This window comes from Capsicum annuum, chromosome 6, assembly GCF_002878395.1.
Source record: "Capsicum annuum cultivar UCD-10X-F1 chromosome 6, UCD10Xv1.1, whole genome shotgun sequence".
NCBI lineage: Eukaryota > Viridiplantae > Streptophyta > Magnoliopsida > Solanales > Solanaceae > Capsicum > Capsicum annuum.
The window spans coordinates 16,957,718-16,964,652 of NC_061116.1; positions in this window are offsets into that span (position 1 = coordinate 16,957,718).

The window sequence follows — 6,935 nt, forward strand, 5'->3', positions numbered from 1 at the left end:
TCTATTTTTGATATGAGACCAATTAGTTTGAGCAATTTTCTAAATAAAGTTATTTCTAGGGTCTTGCATGATAGGATTAAGGGCTTGCTTTCAGGGATAATCTCCAGAAATCAATCAGGTTTTGTTAAAGGTAGGAATATAATTAAAAATGTCCTTTTCGCCCAGAAAATTATTTCTGATACAAGGTTAAGAGGAAAATCAGCTAATGTGGTGATCAAACTTGATATGACAAAGGTATTGGAGAAGTTTGGTTTTGACGGTGATATAGTTGATAAAATATGGAGATTAGTGGCCAACAATTGGTATTCAGTTCTCATCAATAGTCAAGCTCATGTTTTTTTCCATTCCACAAAAGGAGTAAAACAAGGAGACCCTCTATCTCCATCCTTATTCATTTTATCTGCGAAGGTTTAGTGGGGTGGGGATATTAATCGTCTTGCATATGCAGATGATACCATCATCTTTAGTTCTGCTGACAGATTATCTCTGAATTTAATGATGAATATTCTCAGGGAATATTAGCAACAGTTTGGTCAAATGATCAACAAGGATAAAAGCTCTTTCTTTATATATCATAAGACCGATAATGCTCATAGCAAAGAAGTGGAAGAGAGCACTGAATTCAATAGAGGAAAATTCCCTTTAATTTATCTTGGTTGTCCAATTGGACATGCAAACAAGAAGAAGGTCCATTTCACATAGTTAATGAAAAAAGTTCATAACAAACTCCAAGTATGGAAAGGGAGGATGTTATCCTTTGGTGGTAAGACTTTTCTTATTAATAATGTTTTTAATAGCATTATCATATATCTTTTGTCTGCCATAGTCCCTCCTAAGTGTGTCATTTATGATTTACATAGAATCTTTTCAAGATTTCTATGGAATTTTAAGGAAGTAGGCACAAATAAACATTGAGTTGCTTGGAGTGATATTTGCAGACCTAAAGAAGAAGGGGATTTGGGATTTAGATCCCTTTTTGATGTATCCAAAGCTTTGTTTGCTAAATTATGATGGATTTTTAGAATCCAAACATCTTTATAGACTACTTATATATGAAATAAGTACTGTAAAAAAGTGAGGCCATAACCGGTGGAGTGAAAAGGAGGCTCACTGACTTGGGAACATATGTTAGAGCTCATGGACGTTCTTGATCAAGAAATATGGTGGGAATCCAAGTGTGGACATTCAAGTGTCTGGTATGAAAACTGGACATAATTGGGTGCTCTACACTACCTATTACCTATTAATGTTACTAAAGATCACCAACTTGAAGAAGTAAATCAATTATTCACAAATGATGGTTGGAATGTGGATCTCTTGCAACATAATTTTGGGGATGAGGTATGACATAATATTATGAATTGTGTGAAGTTTGAGGAAGAATTAGACAAATGGGATAAGGCTTGGTGGATGTTGACTGAGACAGGTAAGTTTACTGTGGGCTCTGCTTAGGACAATATAAGACAAAAGGATGAAATCCAACAAAATTTTAAAACTCTATAGATGAAAGGTGCAGCTTTTAAGGTATCCTTTTTCTTGTGGAGGTTATGAATGAAGAGGCTACCAATAGGGGAAATTCTTACTAGGAACAACATGGCTGATAGTGTGATCTGTTGCTGCTGCGATGAGGGGATACAAGAGACTATTAACCATTTATTTATGCAGTGTAGGATGTCTAACAATCCATGAAATTATTTTGCATATACTGCAGGTGTTGATGGTCCTTTTCTACAACAAAAGATAGTGTTCTGAAGTGGTGAAAAGCTAAATCTGGTTCTAAACTCAATGCATTATATAAAGCTGTGCCAATGTTTATTCTGTGGCAGATTTGGAAGAGAAGAAATTATATTAAACATGGAAGCAAGAAGTCATATTTTAGAATGAAGATGGAGATTACTAGGAATTTAGTATATCTGGCATAATTATTATTCCCATGGTTAAAGAATATACCAGATTCTTGGCCTGAATTAGTGAGATTCATTGCTGCATGTACACCAAGGATTGGGTGTACAGTAGTAAACTGGAAGATGCCTAGTTCTGATGGAACTTCAAAGGGCAATCCTGGCCTGATATATATTACATTTTATATTTGAGATGATGGCGGGAATATGGTTTATCCAGAAGGCAAAAGAATTTGGGGTTCTTCAAATTTGGAGGCTGAAGTAGTGGCTTTGAGGACGGGACTTGAATATTGCATTAGTCGCAATCTGCTTTTGGTGTGCCTAGAAACTGATTCATTATCAGTTATAAATATTATGGAAGGGAAGTGGGAGGTTCCATGAAGTATTTCATTGGAAATAAAAGGAGTAAAAATCCTCACGGAGGAGGTCCCAACAGTGGTGGAACACACTTTCAGAGAGGGAAACAAAGTTGCTGATTTTATTGCTAACAAAGTTTTTTGTTTTGCAGGTGTAGACAGGGTGAGTTATAATACTTTCCAACAGCTACCAAAAGAAGCAAAGGCGTTGTTGAACATGGATAAAGCTCAAGTTTCAAATTTGAGGATTAAAAAGTTATAAAATGGAACCTTTAATATGGACAGTAGGCATATACTTTAACAATCAGCAATCAACAATAAAGCAGCAGCTGGATAGACTGATTATAAATACATTATTCAAAACCACAATACACAAGCAAGAGGTCAAAGAAAGATTACAACGATGCAGAAAGGAGCCTAATCTCATAATATGCAAGTACATGGATTAACTAGATCGAACCAAAGAGACACAAGGTGGCAATCTGCATCAGTTCCTGATAAAATTGTCAATATATCTGCTTCTTTCAACCTTTTAGACAATGGTATCAACTTTTTTGATGAGCTCAATCTGTCAAGGGTTAGAGAGATAGGTGAAATTGACAATTAAAACCATGAGGATACAATAGCAGGTAGTTAATGGACTTATCTTTGTGAAAGAGTTCATATTTGTGTTCAATTGAGGTGAAGTCGTCTCTGTTTGGGCTGATTTCACGACGTTTGTGAGACTTAAAACATCTTGAGTGAAAACACCCAAACTGTCTAAATCAACGCACATCCGAGTAGCAGCAAGCATCAAGTCGATTGGAAGAGGATGAGGCGTCGATTTTTCATTTCCTTTTGCTGATTTTTTTTGTTGTTTTGATTTTTGCTCTATGCGGGTAACTAACTTATGAAATAAGTTTATTATATCTAATGAACTTGTTTTTCAGTGTGCGTGGATATTTCTTAAATTTTGTTTCAATATCTTTTAATGATTTATTCTTTTCATAAGATGTATTCATTGATTTGTTTGGTTTATTATTTTATCCTGTAGTAATTGTAGAGTTACAAATTTCTGTATAATAATTTATCCTAACTGTACTGTAATGTATATCTAATTCTAGATTTTCAATGTTATTTATTATCTTGTGTTGTTCTTCTTGTAGAGAGTTTTTTAAATTATATAAACTATCACATGTACTTTTTTCTAAATTTTCTAAGGTTTCTTCTATCCATATTAATTTTTCTTTTAGATTCTCCATTATTTTTCTAATTCGGTTTTTATAACTAATTTCATTATTTAGATTATCTTGATTTTCTCTAGTTTTTCTAATATATTCTAACATCTCTTAATCTGAATAATATCCTTCTGGATAAATATCTTGGTATAACTGTTCTATCCAATTTATGATTTCAATTTCATAGTCTATTATTTTTTCTAATATTATTCTCTTAATATCTATAATTTCTATATCTCTAAGTATATATAAGATTAAGACTTTAAGATAATCTAGATGATCTATCTTTTAAAATTGATTTTATTATAATATTTTGTAGTTGTTTGTTTTAACCTTAGTAGTTCTTGCATATTTTTATTAAGAAATTCTATATATTTTATATCTTTATTTTTCATGTATTTGTCTATATTTATTTTCATTTGTTTTTCTAGTAACTGTATGTTTTTCATATCTTTTTCTAAAAATTCTATGTAATTTGTCATGGTAAGTATTTGTAAGAGTAGTTAGGTAGGTATGGTATATAATTTACTCTAGTCATGTAATATTTACCAAATACTTTTTCTAATATGATTTTTCTTATATCTACTACTTTTATATCTTTAAGTGCATACAAAATAAGTATTTTAAATTTATCTACCATCACATCAGATAAATAATTATTCATTTTCATAAATTTGCTATTTTTCAAAATATTCCCTTCAACCATGTACATAACAAAATATAGTCATCTTAGATTACTATATACTAGATTATTCTTAAATAACATGTTCTTCGGTCACTATTAGCATGGTAATTTGGATACTTTTTCCCTTAAACAACGCCTCTACTCTGGTTACTCCCCGCCACGGCTTCTTGCCTTATTGGTTTCACCTTTAGGATGACATAGTTCTTAGGGATTTTTCTCCATTTCCACTTTGCTAATAAACTTCTTAACATATTATTCTTCGAATAATTATACTATAAAGTAACTAATATGAATTTATTTTATCATATCATGATTGTTGGAAATTATGAATTTAGCTATTCATAATCATAAATAAATATACCTGTTAGGGTAGTTTTGATATTTCTGAAGTTTGCTCCTCCATAGCTTTTTCCATTGAAATATGTCTGTTTTCTAATTAACTGAGCAAAATATTTATTGTGGAATGGAGAGAGTATTGCTTCAACATATGAAGGCTTGCTCTGCAATGCCTTCGGTTTCTTTCATTTATAGAATGAAAATCTTTACAAAGTCTTTACACGTTTTAAAAAAATCCTAAAACTAGAATCCTAAAACTAAGTGTCATAGCCTTTAAAAAAGTTAAAAAGGCTAAAAAGTTAATGCTATAGCCTTTTAAAAAAGTCAAAAAGGCTAGGAGGCTAAAAAGAAAAGTCTATACAATAATTCTAACAATTTTACGTAAAGGCTAAAAAGAAAAGTCTATACAATAATTCTAACAATTCTAACAATTTTACGTAAATAATTTAATATCTTGTCTTCTTCCGTTGGTATCTTCTCGTTGTCGTATCTGTTGCTTTTCCATTGCTTCTTATCTTATCTTTCCAGCTGGCATGCTTATCTTCTTGATTTTTTATTCTGGGTGTACTTCTGGAATAATATTATCTTCTCCATTACATCTTGAACATTGATGGTCTGGATATTTGTGTCCAATTATCTTACAATATCTTGTCAGTAATCCGTTTGAAATAAATCCTTTTTTAATTGCTCTTGCGGTAGATTGTTTTTCTGGGTTAGGTAATGTCATTATCCATTGCCTAACATCTTCCATATCTGCTTGTCGTAGCTCTTTTGAATTTGAATAAATCATTTGATGGTCTTTCGAATAATAGCTCCATATTGGGTTTCCATTAGTATAATTATTTGCTAATTCTTGGATAATTGTAGCTAGTCCAATGAGTCGTTTATTTGCGTAGAAATCGGGTATCTCAATTCTGGGTATCTCCGGCTGCTGTGTAATAACTTCTGGTATGATCATATCTCTGGTTAGTCCTATTTTTACAACTTGTATAACTGGTTTTATTTCGTCGTATAATATCTCTGCTGGTGCAGTATAACACTTTATGTAAAATAGATTTTCTTTCGTTATCCTTTTGTAGGTGGTGCATATCTTATGTAATTCTTCCATAGCTGTTAGTTCTTCTCCGTCTTGGGTGTATATGGTGTTTAATAATCCATAGTCAAAACAAGTTTTCACTAGGCTTGGGTTGGTTTTAGGTAGTGCAATTAGCTTGTTATATCCTTGTAATTTTTGGGTTATATAGTTTGTGTTTGGTTCTTTGATATTTGTAGCTCTGGGGTTAAGGTTTAGAAAAGTTTGTACTCTATAGATATTTTCTATGTATTTTTGGGCTATATAGTTGTAAACTTTTTTATCTTGGTTCAGGCTATCTCGGTATGTGGTGATTTGTGGGGGTATGAACAAGGGTTTTTTTGTGTTTTTGGTATAAATGATTTCTCAAATATTTTATTCATATTCATGTTCTGGTATCTTTGTCGACTAACTCCTTTGCTTGTACCTGCAGAAGTAGATTGATAAATGTTATGGGTTTTATGGAGTGTCCCATCGTCTCCTTCTAGCTTTGGAACTTTAATGTCTTCCGATCGACATAGCTCTGCACACTGCTGAGTTAGCTGATTTGTAGCTATAGACTTCAGTTTATCTTCATTAGTCTTTAGTTTTTCTATCTCATTACCCATACTGTCCACTTTCATTGAAAGCGTAGTTAGGGTGTTGAGTATTTTTTCTAGAGTATCTTCTTCTATTATTTCAGTCTGTGTAGCTTTGTCTTGATATGTAATCTGCAATAACATTTTTGTTAGTACTGATTACTTAATTATAAATGTGAAATTTAATATATTCAAGACTAGTCTCCGAATTTCTTTTGTTGTAACTGAATTTTGTATTTTCTTTGTTAACCACCAGCGTACCTGCGTATTATCTGTTCGTACAATAAATTTGTTATATACAATATATGGCTCAAATGCTAACAAACATTTATATAATGAACATAATTCTTTCCTATTTATTTCCCATTTTATTTTTGTCTCATTGAACGTACCTGAGTAGTATCTACAATGGTGTTCTAATTTTTCTGCTTCATATCGATATTTAAGTACTCCTCCATAACTATATTCACTAGCATCTGCTTCTACTATATATATAAATTTTCTATTTTCATCTGAAAATTGTAATTTTGGTAATTCTTTACAAAGTAATTTTATTTTTTGAACTTGTTTTTTATCTTCTTCATTATAGTTATATTCTACATCTTTTTTTAATTTTTTCTGTAGTGGTTTTAAAGTTTCTGCTAATTTTGAAATATATTCTCTTAATTGGTTTACTAATCCTAAGAATGATTGTAACTTCTTTTTTGTATCTAATTCTTCTTTCGAATTTATTATTTTTTGTACTATATGTTGTTGCATTTTTACTCCAGTTTTATCTATTTGTATTCCT